General features: G+C 37.5%; 1 protein-coding gene across 10 annotated transcripts in view; it reads right to left on the bottom strand.

Annotated features, from left to right (window-relative positions):
* PLEKHA6 (pleckstrin homology domain containing A6) overlaps window positions 1-22,461 on the bottom strand; it is a 214,915-nt gene that overhangs the window by 124,321 nt on the left and 68,133 nt on the right. For 2 of the 10 annotated variants that reach the window (XM_087959713.1, XM_087959714.1), the window contains one exon: window positions 18,388-18,489. The exons of 6 other annotated variants lie outside the window; for them this stretch is intronic. The gene's annotated coding sequence lies outside the window, so the exon portion shown is untranslated. Of the gene's footprint in view, window positions 1-18,387; window positions 18,672-22,461 lie in introns of those variants that run through there. 2 more of the 10 variants (XM_087959712.1, XM_087959715.1) reach the window with 2 other exon arrangements.

The raw sequence follows: 22,461 nt of genomic DNA, 5'->3' as shown, positions 1-22,461 counted from the left end.
TAACATATATGCTCCATCTCTGTGTTGTATCTAAGTAGACATTTATAGATATATACTGATTCTGTATAAACATTTTCAAATTTTGTCATTTTTCTTAATATCTCATTTCTGAGGTCGGATTTTATTCTTCTAGCAATTTGAAAATAAATCTGCTATGGTATATTCCAGTCTTTGCTGATTCTTATTATGTGTGTAATCTATTCATAAGGTCTGGGTGGACCATGTTTACATATGTAATTGCTTTTTCCTTACCATAATTGTCTCTAACATGAAAACCATTTAGGACCTAATGGTGAAATGTCTGGGCTCATTACCACATGGAGTCCCATACTTGTGTTAAACTTTGTCTTATAATGTGTCCTGTTAAGTTTTTATATTCTTTTGGGTCCCTGTGGCATACGTATGTGTGAAGACCATTAGCTAGGTCAACTCTTTCCAATACTGTACTAATGTTTTGCTGTTTGGGGATTTTATCTACTCTGTGAAACATGACAAAGAGCTTGTCTGTAATACCAATTTAAAATCTGGAATGACAAAGCCACCTCTTTCTGCAGCATGGTGTTAAATTTTAAATTTGTCCCAAGGTTTTTCCCCACTGCATATATATTTGCTAATTGTTACTTGTTGTTCTTTTTAAAGCCTTTAAAGTCTTTTTCTGAATTTGGGGCCGTTTAAAATGGCACTAGCAAGCACTAGCGTTAGCACTTGGACTTATATACTGTTTCACAGTGCTTTACAGCCCTCTCTAAGCAGTTTACAGAGTCAGCATATTGCCCCCAACAATCCTTAGAAGGATGAAAGACTGAGTTAACCTTGAGCCATTGAGAATCGAACTGCTGAACTGCTAGCAGTTACCAAAAGTAACCTGCAATACTGCATTCTAACCACTGCGCCACCATGGCTAATAAATAAATAATTTATCTTGGGTAACACAGTCATTTTAATAATTGCAATTGATCCCTGGCAGCCAAATTCTTTCTACAAGAAATCTTATTTTTATGTTAAATGTTTAGTTATATTTGTTTGAGTATTAATTTTGTATTCAGAGAACTTTCTGAAGCTATGGATTATTTTCCTTGTTAGCCATCTTCAAGGAGTTAAAGATCTGGATGTTCCTGTAGGCATTTGGGCTGGAAGGCTTGTTTAGTTATTATGTTATTAACTAGAAGTATAATTTTTGACACTGCTTGTTGCTTCCGATAAAGTATATTGTTGACTTTATTGGGTTTTAACCTTCTACATGATACAGTCACTTTAGTAAGGAGGATGGCTATGTCATTTTTTCTTAATCAGCTCAGGAAGCAACATTTTTCATTTTGTCTGGCACAGGGATAATTTGAACTATTTACTGAAAAGCCTAAATTAAAAAGATAAAAACATGACCTTGCTAAATGTAAAATGAGCACAGTGCAAAGTTTAAATCCATTTGCAAAATGAGGAATCAACAGTACTGAATACACAAACATTCTTTACAAATCAAAAAGACAGTGGTTTGTTTCCATATATGTAAACCTCCAATATGCATAAAAGGAAAAACAGCTTTGCAACAACAGCTAAAGCTGTATGCTGACATTGGCATCAAAAGAGAAGATGGTAGCCCCTGAAAGGCCACAGCCAGAATGTCTCCATCCCAAACCCAGGTTTAATTGTGCCAGTTCCCTTTAATTTCTGTAAGGAGGAGAAAAACAGGTGTAGTAAGAACATGCAGAACTGTCATCATCATGTCACAACCCTTACAAGAGTCTGAGATAATGAACCACATGGTTTTCCAACTTGTCTTTAAAAATCTTTTTATGCCTCCAAGGACTTTTGAAGTGCTTGGACTCAAGCCTATTATTTACATCAGTGTTTCTCAGCCTCAGCAACTCTATGATGTGTGGACTCCAACTCCCAGAATTCCCCAGCCAGATTTAGATGTAACTGAATCCAATTACTAGTTATAGCTCAGCAATTTTCTTCTCATCTTGGTAAAGAGAAGCCATATCAAAATTACCAAGGCTGTTGGTTTGTTAGCTTTGCTTTATTATTGCCTTTTACCAATACAGGAGAAGGCCACGGACAATGCATACTACAGCATCAAAACAAAATTGGCTTGAGTTCAGTGTGCTTTATTTCCAATCAAACATGCATTAGATTTATAAGATAAAACCAGGGGTGGGATTCTACCAGTTCGCACCTATTTGCTAGAACCAGTTGTTAACATTCTAAGAAGTTCGGAGAACTGGTTGTTAGAAGAAATTATTGGCCTAATCCTGTAAGGAAGACAGGAAGGAAACATTCTGGTGTTGCTTACAAAAACAGCTTCTCCGTTAACCCTTATTACATTCTTGGCAAGACTAGACTTCCTGTCTCAGGAACATCTCTGGAGGTTTTTTTCCCTCCTTTGCTGGTACTTTGCTCTTGTGGAGTGACCATTCAAAGTTACAACAGCACTGAAAAAAGTGACTTATGACCATTTTTCATACTTACGACTGTTGCAGCATCCCCACAGTCATGAGAGGCCAGGCGAGGAGATGCCTACCTTGATGTGAGTGATATTGAGTTGGCCACACACCCAGCCAATACATGACCACCAAGCCACATCCACCCAGTCACATGACCACCAAGCCACACCCACCAATTAAGCCACACCCACAGAACCAGTTGTTAAAAAATTTGAATCCCACTCCTGGATAAAACACATTATAAATTTGAATGCATATTTGGTAGGGAATGTCCAATTACATTCAACAGAGCCTATTTTCTTGCAAGTTCAAGAAATTTGTTTATCAAGCTCAGTGATAATTTTTATATTTAGCCAAACGGCAAACCTTGAATATCTGAAATTTTAACCTCAACTTTATGCTGATTGCATAGAAAACAAAACTTTCTAAATTGAGTATATATGAGCTGAGTTTTTCTCCTCCTTTGATTGCATAAAGCCCGTTTTGACCTAATCCTCATTGTTCAGTGTTAGATAATTAAGACACAAAATAACATAATGGGAACCAGATGGCACAAAAATCACTAATAATTCACTACATAGTAAACAAAATGTATACAGATTACAATCCTGCATTAGAAATTCTCACTATTTATTGATTGTATAAACTACTTCTCAGCCACTTTTCAGCATAAAGAGGCTTATATAAATATTAGTAATGGACTAGAGTCATCCACAACTATCACAATGACTAATGTATCAATTTCATATTAATTGCACAGGACATGGAAGATTGGGGGAGATTTTAGCACTTCAGCATTCACTTAATTATGCAGCAAAAATGGCACTTTCCACACAAAGTGTTCTGTAGTATTGAGAGAAAGTGCAAACGAAAGAGGAAAATTCTACAAAAAGTAAACTTAGTGCCCCCTCACACACCCAACCCATGTTTGTTGGCCAGTTATTGATCACACAATAGTGAGTGACTGTTTTAAGGGAGGGTATGAGAACAAAAGTTTGCATTGGCATATTTGTGAAACAACATGGTTGACTGGCTGACACTGCAACATTCTATATGGCAACATTTTGTTGAAAATTAATCTGTCTTTTCTGCAGTCAATAGCTATTCCTAGAATGAATTTTTATCTTATTAAGACTTGCTTTAAGCATTCAAAGAGATTAATGTACATCAGATTTGCATTATTTAATAAAAATCTTGTTATGTGAGGTTGGGCAACGTTTCACCCTGAGGAACAGCTAAGTACAGATGAGAGCTACCACATACATGAAGACACACACATGTACTATATGTATACCCACATACTGACATATTTGTACATATATTTATTATGGTGTCACTGAGAACTAGAGAGAAATGTCTGTTTCCTCTCAGGGATCCTGACACAGCTCACAGCTTTCTGTGCTCGTGGTAGAAGGGTTTGAGTAATTCAAACATGGTTATAGGTTAGGGAGATAGGAGAAGCCTTGCCTCACTTTCTTTTCCCAGAAAGTCCTTTAAAAATCATCTCTCTAAAGGGAATCACTGTAAGAAGTAAATCACCTTTACTTCTTACTTCAATGATCCTATCCAGAGTCCTACTTTTGCCCTACTAATTCAAAATATGGCGACTGGGAGGATTGGGGGGGAAGTCTTCACCTTCTAGATCTGGCTGCTCTAATCTATGATCAGACATAGTCACATTTCTAGATCAAAGGGATGAAAAATGTGACATTACGCTGCAAACTCTGCCCCTTTAGACATCATGGGACATCACGACGCATGTTTTAGCGTTAATGAAATATTTGGCTTGTTGAAGATGCCCTTCTTTGAAATTGGAATTAAAAACCAATGTGATGGATGCAATATTAGACATATATGGTTTCTAAACAACACACCAAATACACTTTATGTTATTTGAAGATCCTAGACAATTTTCAGGAAAAAAATTCAATTTACAACAGGGGTGTCAAACTTGATTTCATTGAGGGCTGCATCAGGGTTGTGTTGGACCTCAGTGGGCCAGGGTGGGCATGGCCAGCTTGACATCACTCGTGTTTGGGGGGGTGACTGTGGTGGCCAAAGCAGAAATGGGTTCTGGAGCTCCATTTTTGGCCACAACGGCATCCTGCAGCCCTCTGCCAGCAAAAATGGAGCTGGGGGAGCCATGAACAGCCCTCCTGAGCTCCATTTTCACTGGCAGAGGCACCGCAGGACAGTCCTTCACTGTTTCCAGGGAAGCCCTGCGCGCCAGATCTAACCATCCTGTGGGCCAGATCCGGCCCTCAGGCCTTGAGTTTGACAACCCTGATTTACAACATATTGATTTGGATAAATTAGGACTATCAAATGTAGGCTGCAAAAATCTAAACAACTATTATAAAGTAGCAAAGAGTTAGATTTCTCTTATTATTTTTATTGCCATTTAGATATTATTCAGGTATTGGCAGGGCAGATTTCATAGCCCTAGATGATGACTGTTAATCAAATTCATATTTCCAGGAAGACACACACTGTGGTTACCACACTAAAATTTGGTCAAATACAATTCTGACTTTCTGGTGTCTGGGAAAAAACATTGGGAGAAAGACCAGTCCTAAGCTGCAAATATTAAGGCTTTAAAACAGATCACAGTGTTTATTCTGAATTTGAATTCTCTACTGAGAAAAAAGGCTTTATTTTGTGTGGATTGAATTTCATTTTTGTTTGCTCAATCTCTCACGGCAACCACACAACATTCAGGATATAGCTTCCTGATCCACAATCAGGTTTGCATTTAAAATTTCCCCTGCCTAGCAATATGTGAAGATGAGAAAAATGATTTATTTATCACAATAAGGCCCCCAATTTATGCCACCACCTAGCAAGCTTTCTGCCTCAGGCCCACAAGATATATATACAAAAAGAATTTTGAAAAACACACAACTAGAGGAAACTTTCCTAAAATGAAACTAAGAAATATGTTCAAATAATGAGTGCTACAAGCTTTTTAAAACAATCATTCACCTATGTAGTAAGTTATTCTGCAGTTTAAAAAAAAACACTGAAAAGAATGTCTATTCTCACTGTTCTTTCTGCTTTCGGATTAGATGAGCTATGAGGTACAACCTCATATTGAAAAATCAGTATTGAAAAAGATTTTAAACTCTTGACTTTTCTCATTTGTAGAATGCTTGAAAATACATATATGACTTTTCTCTGATGAAATTCTGCCATGAAATACTGAGAATTCAAAGATGTATATTTTACAAAAAAACCCACATGTTTCCATTTTTGGATGTTTACACGCATACATACACATACACGTGCTACACTCTGCAGAGCATGAGGAAATAAATATAGTCTCTCTATGCTTTTGCCTGGATTTCTGTTTAGTCATAAAACAGCGGTAAGATTTAAAAAATAAAAAATAGATTCTATATTAGAAAAGTCTTAGTCTGGATAAAAAGATGTACAGTATTGGAAAATTAAAATTGTTCTTTCTCCCAAAAATCTTGGTCTGGAGCAATGAGCCATGTTTAAAAAGCAAACCTCTTTTCTTTATTCCTCTTCAGCCATCCACATCACATAAAGTATGGATGATCCTGTACTTTTAGTGTTTTATGCCCAAGAGTGTATATTAGATTCTGGCCACTCCTTAACCCTTTCCCTGCCACTTCATAGCACCGCTCAGCATATCCACTCAGCGGGAAGTTGCAACTCTCTGAAAATATGTGGCAAGCCTGCTCATTGGCTTGTTCTAGAAAATATCCAATAGTACTTTCTCTATTAGCAGTACTCAGTGCAAACTAGGATACTAGGTAATGTAATCTTCTGAACCAGAACTATATTATCACAGGCTTTTAATAACAGTATGCCAAAAGTCTACTACATAATCCAGGCAGCACATTCTATATCTAGAGGCATGGATCTTAAAAAAAGGATTACTAGGGAAGTGTTTGCACTTGATAGGGCAATTATGCCAAAACCAGGCTTCCTGAATTCTTACTTTATCAGATTACAACCCACATAATTCACAGTCCTGCCAACTGCAGGTAATGGAGTTGTAGTGGAAGTAATCTGGAGAGCCTAAGCCAAGAAACCATAGGTACGTTAATATGCAGCTGTGAGCCTGGTAGTCTAGGGTGCAAAATCGAAGATGCAAAACTACACTGAGCCATGAACTTCATCAGATAAACATAAACCAATAACTTTGTTCAGACTGATCTACTCCATATGGCTGTTGTAGGGATATCATGGTGTGGAGCTACAGATGGTGCCTAGCTTATAATAAACATAAAAGGAATAATATACCTATTGAGCAGTAATTTTCACAACAATCACTCATCTTGAAGGTAAATGTTCATTCTCTGAGTTTGTGGGTTTCCGAATGTTTCGTTACCAGGTTAGGTAACACCTTCAGCAGTATTTCAAACGCCTAGCCTGATAATGAAACCTTTACCGTCATTGTACAACTGAGCTACAGATATTGGCCACTATTGCAATGGAATAGTTACTAGATATGATAAATGTTTTGACACTAACACCTTCCTAGCCCAAAGTGTAGTAGTGACTAATTAGTGGCACGCGGGAATTAATTCCACCGGTGGACCTCAAAAAGTCATTGGGATAAAGAGAAACGAGTAACTTTCTTGTGTGCAAATAAAAACAGGTGCTTCTGACACCACCTGGCAGCCATTTTGTCATCTCCTTTGGAGACTCCTGTCACCCGTTAGGATGAATAACTGTAATCATCACTATTCACTAGCGGTCCTTTGGATATCCCTAGAGCACCATTCTCTTCAAACAAATCCTCATGGTCAGATGTGGCCAAAGAAAGCAAAACAATCATATTTTGCACCCTGTCTGCCACTGGCATTTTTTAGCCGATTATCATCATCAGAAGCTACACGAAGGAGAGGGTGGGCCACGTCAAGTGGCTGGAGCCAGGAAGAAGGCATTTGGCAAGCAGCCCACCCGGACAGTCTAGCAGGGTTGATAAATTTGCTTCTTAGCACTAGGCGCTCAATGACAACAGAGCTCGAGGAGGAAGGAAACTGGAGGAGACACCAGCAATAACTCTGTGGTTTTTTTTTTTAATTCAAAACTGTATGTTTGCTGTTGCTTTAATGGATGTTGTGATGATTCAAAACTGGGCCAGTCAAGTCACATAGCTTGCTGCCAAAGGGTGGGCTCAAAACACCCACAGGCAGCTGGGTGAGGCAAGTGACTGTTACTCTGTTTCCTTATCTTGAGAGCAACTTGAGATAAAGGCCTGGTGCACTGTTTGCTCTGGCTCAGGATAGAGGCCACCTTCCCAAAGGGAGTTTTACTGCTTTTGCAGGCGCCAGACAGCGCTGATTGCGGTTCTCTCTTCATCGCTCTGGGAACTAAGTACGTTATCTACAGGGAGGATTTTAACTCTTGTTCACAATGGAAAACTCCTGAGAATTGCTTTTGCACTGATTTTGAGCTACAGTGACACCTGAAGCTCAATATTATTTAAGATGGCAAATTCTAGGTCTCCCCTCCCCTCCTCCCTTTCCTATTTTTCTGTTTCAGGCACCAAAATGCTGAAAGCTGCATTAAATAGAAACAACAGAAGAGTTTTACTTGTTTATCCCACTTTTTTCTTTCTTTTTTGGCAAGAGAGGTGAACACATATAGCACGGACTTTCTCACTCACTGCCTGGAAGTTGCAAGGGACTGGATGAACCAATTCAAGTCAAGCTCAAAGTAAAACCAAGCTGATTTTGGTTCTACACACACACACACACACACACACACACACACACACACGCAGACACTTACTATCTTTGGCTCTGATTGGAGCAGGGCTCCCCCATATCGAACTGATGTCCAATTGGGGGTCCTCCTAAATTCTCAAAAATCACAGGGCAGTCATGAGCCTTTGCACAGCTTCATCTTATCTGCCAATTATGCCCATTCCTAGACCAGAAGGTCTATTATTTATTGCCTTGATCATCCATGGAATTGTACATTTAAGATTCAGGTGACCAAACTTTACCAAACCTCAGTCTCCTCTCCAAAGCATTGGGCTTGGTAACTGAGTGAGCCTTAAAGTTTACTTATTTGGATTTTGCTTCATGAGTTTTTTATGGTAATTGTGGTTATTGTATTGTTATCGCCCATGTCAATTGGACAGCTATATAACTATAATAAACCATAACAAGTTGCAAACATGCTTAGGGTAGCCTTCTCAGATTTGGCAACCTATTGATTTGAGAATTTCAGCTTCTAGATCAGAGGTCACCAAACTTGGCAACTTTAAGACTTGTAGACTTCAACTCCCAGAATAGCTGGCTGTTCTAGATTTTTCAGCAATGTCCATGCTACCTGGGGAAGTCTGGGAATTGAAATCCACTCCTTTAGGTTAGAAAAGGCTGGCCTAGAGAGTTCTGGGGCATAGTGTCGTTTTGTTGTTGGAATCAATCATAACATAAGTTGCACTGAAATCTGTAAAGGAACAGCAATTCCACTTCTAACACCTTGAAATGTACCTTCCCTACTTCTATAGAAGGAAAAAGCCAAACAACTCATCAGATAAAAGAAGTTGGGTAAAAGTCATGGACATCTTTCCTCCAGTGAATGCCAGCCACTTAGTCCAAGTAATAAAATATAAAAACTAGATTATCATAATAAATGAGTTCTACTGACTACTACCACTATGATCAAAGTTGTAAATTACAAATAGCCATAAAGGATTAGTCAGATCCTACCGAACAAAAGTATCACATCCGGCCACACATTTACTCTCAGTCAATAAAAAAAAGTTTAGAAAGGTGCCAAGCCCTACAGTTTATATTATAGGCACACCCTTAAAAATGCAATTTCTGAAGCCAATATTGTAGTAATTGTTTTCAGCTTCTAGGATTTTGATACTTTTTAACAGCAAACTAATTATTCAGTCAGGACAGGCAAGCAGTGAAGCATTAACAGGTTCTGTTGAAATACTTTTATGCTTCAATATTCAGTGAATGTAAGAGTAAGGCACTGCGCTGGAGCTTAATAAAGCTTACAAAATCAGTAATCATATCAGGAAAAGAAACATTTTCCAGAAAGGAAATCAGATGTAATTGCAAATTCAATTAAAGCAAAGCAAGTGATTGCAATTGAACCAGACTTCTTTAAAATAAGATGAGAGGGATTGCTTGGCTTGGATAAATTAATGTCAATCAAAGTCCTATAGAAGAGGCACAGCTTTTCAGTTTTTCAAATGCCAAGGTAACTGGTGATTCTAAGTTTTTTTTTTTAAAAAAATAGTTGTTTTGAAAAAAGAATAGGTACATGTTGATTTGTGAGATAACATCTATTTTTCACTTCATTTCTTCGTCTTCTGGACAGATCCTGAACCTAAAAAAAGGAAAATGCATGCCAAAACTTCCAGTAACGGAAAATTATATTTATTGGTTCCTGCTGCTGAGGAACTAAGAATTATTCAGTTTTCTTTTAACATGATTAACAAAGTTTTAGCTTTTATTTAGAATGGGAAAACAGGACTATTCCTGGAGTATTGACATATTCAATTCAAATTATAAAAATCAGTCTGGAATAGCAATAGCAAAATACCCCCAAGGAAGTAGCATCAGCAAAGAACATACTTTTATGATGTTTTCATAATTCCATTGCTATCATCAATAGAGAGATTTTTTAAAAAACTTAGATTATTTGAAGTATTAAGCCCACAGAATCAGGAGTACGTTCTGGTATAGATGTATGTTAGTCTCACTGCAGCCATATCTTCTAAGTGGCTCTCGGCAACTGTCACTTCACATAGTGTTCTCATTATAAAGTAATTCTGCATTAGTATGAGAACAACAAATGCAACAGGGTACAAATCAAATAGTATGGCAAGGTACGATGTGGTTATAATGACAAAGCACATACCATTTCTTAGGATCATTTTTATCTTTGGGTTAGGTTCAAATGTTGAAAAAAAACTTAAAAGATTGTCCGCATTGTGGGATCTTGCATTGGATTGTCTTCAATTATTCATCAGAAGATTTAAGATCTTTTTCTAATGGATCAAAATTGTTGTCTTTATAAATAACCAGTTTTCTTATTCAAATGCATTCCAAATTATATTTACATAAATTGGATACTGCACACAAAACCAAACCCCTTATCAGCCTCTAATGGGGAGCAGTGATTAAAACAGGTACATTAATTGATACAAAATTGCATAGAAATTTCTAACCAGATTTGGCATGCAAACTGAATTGAGCATCTTATGCAAACTGAAACTTGAGAGAGTGAACTTGTACTGAATTTAAGTATGAAAATCAAAGATACAACCATTCTTAGGCACTGTAAAGTGTTTTCTGAACTTTGATATTGATCTGATTGTGAATCACTAAAATCTGAAATACTGTCTTAAATATAACACATGACCACATTCAGGGACCAAATATGATTATTTGAAAATCATCATTACTGAACACAGAATGTACAGCAACAAGCTGTTTAGTTTGCATAAACCTTCTACACTATACCTACTAAATGGCAATGTTTGAAGACTTTCCTTATAGAAAAATAATTCATTTTTATAGAATTTGTGTAGAATTGTAGAAAAATAAAGTACTTTTTTTTAAACACTGAAGTGCTAGCTCCTTTTGCTTATTATCCTTATAAACAGGTGATAGGAATAGGTGCAATGTGATCCTTGTTTTTACATTTTGTTTGGATCACTAATTGTAAAATTTATTTTTAATAGATATATCTCAATTGAATTGCAAGCATTGTAAGACACAGAGAATTTGAAGACCACTGAGAATCAAATCAATTCTGGAAGGCATCACCCACAGAATCTATAAACTGTCTTTATATTTTATGTTATGTATTTATGTTATGTATTTTATATTTTATGTTATATTTTATGTATTAGGTTTATTCTCCATCTATCTTTAGAACAGATTATATGTAACACATCACCTTCAATTTTATCCCAACAAAAATAATACTATGAGGTACTGAACTCACATACTGCACTGAACCATGTTTTATTTAAGTATGCTGATTACTAGCTCAATATTTATTTATTTATTTTATTTATTTGATTTGTCAATTGTTTACAAGATAATAAGTACAAGTGTATACATAGTTGTAAATATATGAAATGGGTACATATAAGAAAAATAAAAGAATAAGAGAAACAATAGGACAGGGACGGTAGGCACGTTGGTGCGCTTATGCACGCCCCTACAGACCTCTTAGGAAAGGGGTGAGGTCAACAGTAGACAGTCTAAGGTTAAAGTTTTTGGGGTTTGGGGAAGAGACTACAGAGTCGGGTAGAGTATTCCAGACATTGACCACTCTATTGCTGAAGTCGTATTTCCTGCAATCAAGTTTGGTGCGGTTTACTTTGAGTTTGTATCTGTTGTGTGCTCTTGTGTTGTTATGGTTAAAGCTGAAGTATTCATTGACAGGTAGGACATTGCAATGTATGATTTTATATACCATGCTTAAGTCGGACCGAAGACGGCGTAATTCGAGGTTTTCTAGTTTTAGAATTTCGAGTCTGGTGGCGTAAGGTATTCTATAACGGGTAGAAGAGTGGAGAACTCTTCTTGTGAAATACTTCTGGACTTTCTCAATTGTGTTAATATCACATACGTGATAGGGATTCCAGACTGATGAACTGTATTCGAGTATTGGTCTAGCAAATGTTTTGTATGCTCTGGTTAGTAGTGAGATATTACCAGAGAAAAAGCAACGTAGGATTAGGTTAACAACTCTTAATGCCTTTTTGGCTATGTAGTTGCAGTGAGCTCTAGCACTTAGATCATTAGAGGTGAGTATTCCCAGGTCCTTTACAGAGCTTGGGTCATCAACAAGATCTTGACTATTCAGCTTGTATTTTATTTTCTGATTTTTTTACCAATATGTAAGACAGAGCATTTATTTGTTGAGATTTGGAGTTGCCATATGTTAGACCATTCAGATACATAGTCTAGATCTTTTGAAGGGTAGTTATATTGTCTGTGGTATTGAACAGCTTTACATCATCAGCGAAGAGAACGCAATTGCTCTTGATATGATCACAAAGGTCGTTTATGTAGATTATGAAGAGAGTTGGTCCTAGAACACTGCCTTGGGGAACACCACTATTGACAGGTACTGGATTTGATAGGCGTTCCCAATTTTGACCATTTGTTGTCTGTTTGACAGGAATGCTTCTATCCAGTTATTCAGTTGTCCAGAGATACCATAAGATTTTATTTTTAGGAGTAGTTTGTCGTGTACCACTGAATCAAAGGCTTTGCAGAAGTCTATGTAGATTGCGTCTATTGCTTTGCCCTGGTCGAGTTGTGTCGTCCATATGTTTTTGCAGTGTAAGAGTTGCAGATTACAGGATAGTTTTTTTCTGAAACCAAATTGTTTATTGGAGAGTAGGTTGTTTGTCTCTAAATGGAGGATGATGGATTGGTTAATAATTGATTCCATGACTTTACAGGTGACGCAGCATAAGGAGATTGGTCTGTAATTTTCAACTAGGCTTGGGTCTCCTTTTTGAAGATGGGAATGACTGTGGCTTGTAACCATAGGTTGGGCAAGGAGCTGGTTCTGAAAGATTTTTCAAAGATTATGCTTAGAGGTTTGGCTATGGCAGCGGATAGTTTTCTTAAGAAGTAGGCACATATTCCATCCGGTCCAATAGATAGAGATGGTTTTAGGTTGCGTAGTGCTTTTTCAACGTTGTCTACTGTAAAATCGATATGTATTAGATCATTATTGTTGTTTGTGGTATGGCTAGGAAACATTGGGCATGATCCATTACTGTTTACAAACACTGAGCCGAAGAATGTGTTAAAGATGTTGGCTTTAATGGTGTCGTCGCTGCAGTCTTTACCATCAGGTCCTATCAAGGGAGGGATGGACCTTGAGTCTTTTAGTTTGTTGTTTACAAAATTGTAAAAGCACGGTGGAATTGGTGCTTAGAAGGTTTTCCTCTTGTTTAATGTGGTAATTGGTGCATTCGGTCTTTATCTGGTGGCATAAATTTTTGTATCGGTTTTTGAAATTAGCAACGTGACCAGATTTGTTTTTCCGCCAGAGTGATCTCTTTTTGGATTGAAGTTTCCTTATTGATATGGGTAATCTGCTTTTTTGTTTTGTTTTTGGAGTTGTTGTTGGAACATATAGTTTGATGACTCTTTTGACTTCAAGTAAAAATATGTTGTAATGGTCTTCAACAGTATTGCATCCAGTGAATAGAGATTGCCAATCGAGGGATGAGAGATCGTTATCTATAAGATCATAGTTGCCTTTTTTGAAGTTACAACTAGGGATGACATCGTTGTGGTGATTTTTGTGTGGACGTATGTTGAGGCAAAAGTCAATCATATTGTGATCACTACTGGAAAAGGGTTCTTTGGTTTGTATTCGGTAAATTAAATTCAAACTATTGCAGAAGATGAGATCGAGGCAGTTGTTCAGTCTAGTGTTGTTGGTTACTAGTTGTTCAAGACCTAGATTTGTAATAGCATTGTAGAAGGTTGTGTGTATGATTTCAGTTGTACAATTATTTAGGGTCCAGTCAATATGAGGTAGATTGAAATCTCCAAGAAAGATAAAAGGGTATGGGCAGGATGTAGCCCATGTTAGTAGTGTATTTAGCTTGTTTACATGTTCGATGTCATAATCAGGTGCTCTGTAACATAGTAAGAATCGAATTGTGATATTTAAGGATAGTTCACAGATGATGGTTTCAGGAAGGGCAAGCTCCTGGGTAACTTGGATATTTTTAGATGTAAGGATTTTTATAGAATATAGCAACACCACCTCCTCGACGATTTTTACGATCTGATCGGTAAACATGATAGTCTCTTACTGTGGTAATGGAGTCGGGGAGAGATGCATTGAGCCATGTTTCACAGACAAATATAATGTCGAAGTTAGCCATATTTAAGAGGATGAGAAATTCAGGTATTTTATTCACGAGGCTTCTTGCATTGAGTAGTTTGCATTTAAGTCCGGCAGCAGTTGGGATTGAGGTAGTTGGGGGCGTGCGTGCCTAGTCTTGGGTGATGGTGGGTGGTGGGTAGTTTTGGGTGATGGTGGGTGGTGGTAGGTGGTTGAGGTAGGGTAGTGGTTGAGGGTAAAAGTTGGGTATTGGGTTGCGTGTCTTACTTTTGATGCAGTCAGCATGGTAGTCAATGTACAGGTCCTTCTCTCCATTGTCTAGACGGGTTTTGAGTTCGATGCGGAGTGCACGGGAGCGGGCACGTTGCTGTATGGTTAAGTCAGGGCGGCAACGGAGGTTTTTGTGGTTGGTGTTGGTTTTGGCGAGTGAGTTTATAGTGTAAATGAGTTTACGTTTGCTTGATTCATTTTTGCAAATGATCCTGCACAAGCGTGGGGCCACAGAGCCGTCTCTATTTTTGAGCTCTCGGTCAATGCGGGAAATGTCAAGTATTTCATCGCCGGAGATGGTTGATGCTTGGTAATCGCTGATGATGTTTCGGACAGTTGTGATGTCATCATTGACAATGCTGTCTTCTAGTCCAAATAAGATGGCGTTTGGACGTTTCCGTTCACGCTCAACAACAGCTTCTCTGATGAGGATTGGGATATCAATATTTGTCTGGGTTGCGTTTATTTGTGGATTGGGTTTTGGATTGGATTGTGGTTGTTGGGTGGAGATGTGGTTTGTGGCTATTTGATGTTCAGGTTTTTGTGTTGTGTCTTTTTTTTCAAGGTTGGTTATTCTTTCTTTTACGGCGTCCAGGGATGCTAATATGGTGTTGAGGGATGTTTTAATGGTTTCGATGGTTGAGGATGTTTCAATGGTTTCAATGTTTGGGGATGTTTTGATGGTTTCGCGGTATCATCTCTTTTAGACAGATCTAGTTTGGATATGCATAATTTGCAGAAATATGGAAACTCATTGGATGATTCTAGGTATCGAATCATTTGCTCAGGTAATCCCAAGCAGTCATGGTGGGTGTATTTTTACACAGAGAACATTTGATGGAGTATTTATTATCTATTAGATTTTTGCAGCATTTAAGGCATGTGCAGGAGTCTTGAAGTTCATTGGTGCAGGAGTCTTGTAGTTCATTGGTGGGGATTGTCTTCTCATTGAGTTGTGGTTTGAGGTAGGATTTTCTTTTTGGCATGGTAATATTGGTAAAATAGTACGTTGATTGAATTAATTAAATGAACAATTTAGGGTAATCTATATAGTCAATATTACATCAAACAATATCAAACAATCTATTGTAGTAATCTCTCAAGTCAGATAGTATTTCTAAGCAACAATCAGCCTGGTCAATTCATTACTCTAATCACTAGTCAATTATTTACACTAATCATTACTCACACTGTTCATTTAAATTCACTAAATCAAAGATTTTACTATTCAATTAAATTGCATGAATTTTGGTCTTTTAAACTAGTCAGTAATCATACTATTTGTACTAAACACTCTAATCACACTAATCAGTTAAAAACAATAAATCAATTAAACCATTAATAAAATATTTTATAGAAATTGATTATCTAATCGTTGGTATATGTGATGAGGTAGAAAAGTTGTAAGTTTTGAGGTGATGAGGTAGTATTAGGAGTCTTCTTTGTCAGAGGGGCTCGTCCTAGTTAAAATGGCGTACCCCCTCCACTCTTATTTAAGGGCTTTTAGATCGTGAGGAAGGGATTACCGTCCTCGGTAATATTCCTAAACTATAAACTAGAGTTTACAAGCCATAATGTTTGGGTTTGCAAAATTCACCAAATCCAAGGCAAACAAACCACATTTGACCTAGAATGATACAATAATCCAATTAAATTCCATAGCTGACTCTCAGTTTGGATTCAAGACCAATATCCTGTTATACCACTGCTGACCATATATAGAATTCGTATTTTTTTTAATGTAATAAGCAACCATAATAGATAACGAAGTGATTAAACAGGATGCCACAGAAACGAACCACTTTCACTGAGCCTGGTGATATATTATCAAATAACCCAATCATTGAAAATTTTCTTAAAGCTAAAAAAGTGTAAATTTGTGTATTTTCATGTATGACCATAAAACAGATTGTCTCCCAAACACCAAAAATTACCTATAGAACATAGCAACAAGTTTTGAGATCTATTTCCTGATCAGCCTGCCACTATTGCAAGTAGACTCTGGTATCCAATCAAGTTCTACAGGCTGATAATTTGGACACATTGTGGCCATGTAGATACAGGGAGGGAGGGAGGGAGAGGGAGAGAATATGAGATATCATGATAACTGTAATCTTGAGTAGGCAGGCAAACTATCATAGGCATTTAATCTAAACCCACTGAAATTTAATTGTACCAGTAGCAATCTGATATTTAAGAGTAAGTTCTAGGGTGGTTTCATTTCCCCCCCCCCAGAAAGTTTCTTCCAAAATTCATTCTGATTCTCACTAGCCAGTGATTAAGAATTTGTGTCCCACACTTCAAAATGCCATGCAGCTTCCATCACCTCTGACTTGAAGTTGATTGAAATTAAAATTCTCTAACTTCTGGAGGACAGCAGGGTCCTTAGACAAATGCACTCATACATAACCAGTAGCTCTCAGCAACCGTCCAAAATTACAATGGCCCTGAACAATAACTTACAACCCTGGAGTTCCAGCCATCACAACATCTCCATAATCACATGATTATCATTTCCAATATCCCTTGCTTGCTTCTCTCAAGCAAAGTCAGTGGGGAACCAAGCAGGAAGTTGGAAGTTGCTTCAGTTTTCCCTGTGGTTTTGCCCACCTGCACTCCCGTGCCAGTGGTGTTCTGCCCCCATTAATGCTCTCCTGTGCTTAGGAGCACAGTTCACAGAATCCCCCTACCCCCCTGCAACACTTGCATATCTGCCTGCACTTTGGAGCACCTGCCTGCAGCACCTCTGGCACTCATGCACCTGTCTAAATTCTGCTTGCCTGCAATATCCCTTTCCCCGATGCCTGCAGCTCTCACTGATGGCTGTCACTGTCTGGCTGCTTGCTTGGCACTCATCTCTTCTCACTTGGTCCTGGGGATATGACATGATTGCTAGGATTGCTGTCACTAAGTGATCACATGACATTGCACTACATGGCCAAATTGCTTGGCAACAGAAATTCTGGTCCCAATTGTTGTTGTAACCTGAGGACCACCTGTAATCAATAGCAAATACATTCCTTAAAAATAGCCACATCATTTTATGCTTCTTTCTTTCTTTCTTTCTTTCTTTCTTTCTTTCTTTCTTTCTTTCTTTCTTTCTTTCTTTCTTTCTTTCTTTCTTTCCTTCCTTCCTTCCTTCCTTCCTTCCTTCCTTCCTTCCTTCCTTTCTTCCTTCCTTCCTTCTCTTTTCTTTCTTTCTGATGTTTTAGCTTTATCATGGGGCACTCCCTCTCAAACTAAGGGTTGATTAGATATTGTCTACACCTACACAGAACAACATACACATTTCAACTTACTGTACAAGCAATACATGGAATCAGTTCCAGGTGTTGCAAAACCAAGATATATAATCTTATAATTTGCACTAAACTGGCATTTATATCATGCAAGGTACATAGTATTTATACACTGAATTAAAAAAACAGAATTGTAGCTTTGAAATCAGATACTAACTTCTAACTTGAGCATAAATTCCATTTTGGAACAATATTGTCTCTAGATACAGTAACATTGAACATTCTGGATGAAATGGGTGTCCTTGTATGTGTGTATTAAGATTCGAGTTTTAGCACATGCATCATAAATTTAACACATCTGTAATTTAATTTCTCATAATCTTACACAAAAGTATTTGGAGTCAACTTCCTCCATTCCCATGCTCTCCACAACTTCTACACTTTATATCAACCCAGATAAGTCAGTTTTAAATATTAACTGGAAGCACGCTAGAACTGCCAGTCCTGTACCTCAATCCAGATAAATGATTGTCACAATGTTTGTAAAGCTAGAAAGCAGGTTTGCATAAATACTCAATTGGAATATCTAGTTTTACCTTCAGGTAAAGTGAGCAGCATCCCTCCGTAGTTTGGCTACAAGATCTTGTGTTGTCGTTGTTAAATCCCTGTTATCACGACTGACGACTCAAAGGTGGAGACTGGAAAAAGACAGTTGGAAACTTTCACTGAAGAACTTAAAAGAAAGGAGGAGGGGGAAAAGAGAAAAAGAAGCTGTAATAGCTCCTTTCCTCACCCTAGCAGATCCGTCAGCAAAAGGGCAGAGGAATATCCAAAGGCTGGAAGGAACTAGCAGGGTGATAAGCTAAAACTGAAATCTGAAACGGCAGGTTGGGTCAGTTATATATAAATACACACACACCCATTTACTCGCCTCTCTCTCACCACCCCTCCGTGTTTCCTTGGTATTATAATAGGAGGCAGCCCTCTAGCTGTGCTACTGCAAACTGAGAATGCTCCATAATATTCACAAAGAGTACATAGTAAGCTCCGTCAAATAGAAACCTGCATTTTTATTTTATTCATAGAAACCATACAACGAAAGCTGATTAAATGCTCAGGCAAAGGACAGAAATCTAACATTAAGTAATACATTTTAACATCTTTGAAGAATTTCAAAATATGTCAGAGTGTTATTCTAGAGAATGTATAAACAAGATGCAGAAGAGGAAGCACAAAGATGATTTTCATTCACCGATTTTAAGGCAATTGATTGAGGAGGTGGAGAACAAGCAAGTGAGAGAAATCTTGTGTATGAATTAGATTAAGTTCTTTAGCATATTTTTAATTTTAAGTTTTTAGCTTGAATAAGTTTTTTGTAATTTCAAAAACACTTGTCAACTTTGAGGATATGCAAAATACCCTCAATCTAATTCAGTCATATACTTTAAAAATGTGAGTGGTTTTTTAAGGAAAAGGTTGTTCATGTCACGGCTGCAATCCTTATGCATGCCTTGTAAGAAATAAGCCTGATTGTTCACTGTACTTTTCTACTGTGCGTAGAGGATTGTAGCTTTATTGTACAATTCTTTTCAAGATAATAATGTTTGAAGCAAGTCTAATTGTACTTAATAAGCCTCACTCCCAAATAAGTGATGCAGCTGTAATTACATATTTGATAAACAGTAATTGGATTACTTTACTATGAGCTTAAACAATCAACAGTGTCAAACAGATGCCTTTTTACACAACTAATAACATGCAATAGAATGATTAATAGGTTGGTTCTACTGGATTCTTTTAATAGCAGCACCCAAGGAAGTCCATCATCCTATTTGTAACAAACTGTAGGGTGGAAGTGTGGGAAGGAATAATCCCTCTGACCAGAAGTATTGTAGAAGACTTTGAACACAACCTTCCACCCTTCAAACCAGAGGTCTCCAAACTTGACAACTTTAAGACTTGTGGACTTCAACTTCCAGAATTCTCCAGCCAATTCTGGGAGATGAAGTCCACAAGTCTTAAAGTTGCCAAGTTTGAAGACCCCTGGTTCAAACCCTATCACATTCTCTTTTCTGACCTTTCCTATCAGGTGGACCCAGAGATACAGGGGAAAGGATTCAAGAACCCCTCCATTTCCCCAGCCTTAGAGAGAGAAATCAGATGCATGTTTTTTCCTGTTCATGGATGTTATCCCAGGACTACTGAATTGCTTCCTTAATTATTAAAAAAAATAGCATGTACTAAATTGAGTGAGACAAGGCTGCATTTTCTCTCCTTATTTATTCAGCCTGCATATTGAACATATATTAAGAGAAGCTGGCTTGAAAGATGAGTGTAGTTTTAAAACTGAGGAAGAAACATTAATGGCCTGAGCTATGCTGATGACACTACCATGATAGCCAAACTGTAAGCTGTGGTAAGAAAAGTCAAAAAGCACCCTAAAACAATAAGGCCATGCTAAGGACAAAAGCTAAGCAATCAGCTTTAAAATTGACAATAAGGATATTGAAGTGGCTGATAACTTCTGCCTTTTAGGATCAGCCATTAATTGTAAAGGAACAAATAGTCAAGAAATATACTGCAGCCAAGCACTAGGTAGAACAGCCATGAAGGCCTTAAAAAGGCCATTTAGATACCACGTGTGTGTATACCTATGAAGATCAGAATTGTGCAAGCAATGATATTCCCTCTGACACTTTGGACTATGAAGAGGCAGCATAGGAAGAGGATGCACTAAGTTACAGTGGTGATGAGTACACAATTAGAAAACCTGAAAGACCAGGTTACAGAAAGAGCATCATGGAGAAAATCTATCTATGTGGTTGCTAAGAGTTAACACTAATTTGATGCCATAAAATTAATGTACTGAATTAAACCAGAATATAAGCAGCCCTGATTTTGTCTAGGTGGAGGATAGAACTGTCTGAGATCCACAGAAAGAAATGGGGAGGCACTGATGTTTTTTTGTCCTTAATGTTCTGTTAATGTTCTGTTAACTCCAAAATTTCTGCAAAAGGATCTAACAGAACTTTTAAAGCCAGAGATGTTGCAATATGATGTCTTGAATCCAGGCAATCTTTGACTTATGGCCATAATTAGGACTGGAATTTATTTTGCAAGTTCTAAATCAAGTTGGATCCAATTTTATGACAATTTTTACAGCAGTTGTTAAGGAAATTACACAGTCATCAAGTGAATCATGAGGTCATTAAGTGAATCCATCTTCTCCAATGGGTTTTTTTTTTTGGAGGGGGGGGCAGCTATTTGCAAAAACGGTCACAAATTGTATCATGTGGTTTCAGGATGCTGCAACTGCTCATAAATGCAAGCTGGTTGCCAAGCACCTGAATTGTGATCACATGTGAATGCAGGAATGATCATAAGTACATAAAGTAAATCATTTTTTTCCCAAGGCCACTGTAACTTTGAACTATCGTGAAACGAAAGGTTGTAAACTGACAGCTGCCTATCACATACATCTGCATGATTAAGATACAATCCACATATGATAGAAACACACCATTGGTATCATCATTATCGTCATCATCTTAAACCTTTCTGCTTTCTGGAAACAGTAAGTTCCTTCCCAGCTAGGAAGATTCTGCATAGGGAGTGATAGACACTGATTTGCTAGACTTTCCATCTAACTGAAAGTCAAAAAACAAAAGATGTCTGGTAGCACCTTTTTAAATAATACATTTTACTAAAAGGCATAAGACTCATCTGATGACGTCAGGTTTGGCTCACAAAAGCTTATGCCTTTTAATACAATGTGTTAAATGGAAAAGGTGCTACTGAACTCCTCCTCCTATTTGACTAACACCTCTCTCCATCTACAATATGTCACTGAGCTAATCAAAGAAAAGCTTTTTTTTGATTCAAGCTAGTGGGAGTGAAGGGTACAAACTCTGGCGACATGGAGCAATTCTATGCTCTGCTGTTCCTACTACATCCGCTTCATACTACAGTATGTCTACCAGCACCAGCAAATATGGAGAGGTTTTTTTTTTTAATTTATTAATCTCTGTATCTACCTTCATGTACAGAATTTATATACTGTATGGCAGTGTATATGTTTTATGAATATTTTGTCACAGCTCTATTTTATACTATGTTTTAGACAGCAAATAAATCTATGAGTTTGCAGTGCTGTTGAAAATGCTCAATTTCACAAGTTATAGTTGCTGATAAACATAAACTTCCAAAGGCAAGGTAGAATTTTCTAAAGTCCATTTGTAATAAAGGTCTTCATAGCCAGTTTTGAAAATATTTATCCTAGCTACGAATCATTTATGCCAATCCAAAAGTGCAATATTTCATCACTGGGTATTGGAAAAAAGTATATTACCTAGAAGGAGCAATAATAGTCAAATTTAAATGAAGTGTTAAACAGTTTCCTCTGACATGATTGCATCCTCTGCACTGATTGCACTATGTGGGCCAGACCTTTACACGTTTCTCTTGGGACCTAGAAGAAAATCCTATGCAAACATAAACCTGGCGGTAAGTCAATAGAGCCAGTGCAATAGCAGGTTCTTTGTGATACATGTAGAAATACATCTTTTTTCCTATATATATTCACTATACCACCAGTGTCTGTATTGTATTTTGGGTGCCAAGATTACAGCATAAAGATTGAGCCCTTTGGTGTTTGCTTGTTTCAGTTTTAA

Source organism: Notechis scutatus, chromosome 3, assembly GCF_049901735.1.
Source record: "Notechis scutatus isolate UNSWTSFEM ecotype Mainland chromosome 3, rNotScu1.2, whole genome shotgun sequence".
Classification (NCBI taxonomy): domain Eukaryota; kingdom Metazoa; phylum Chordata; class Lepidosauria; order Squamata; family Elapidae; genus Notechis; species Notechis scutatus.
The sequence above is the reverse complement of the archived record's forward strand: the minus strand, read 5'-3'. Positions and strand labels throughout refer to the sequence as shown.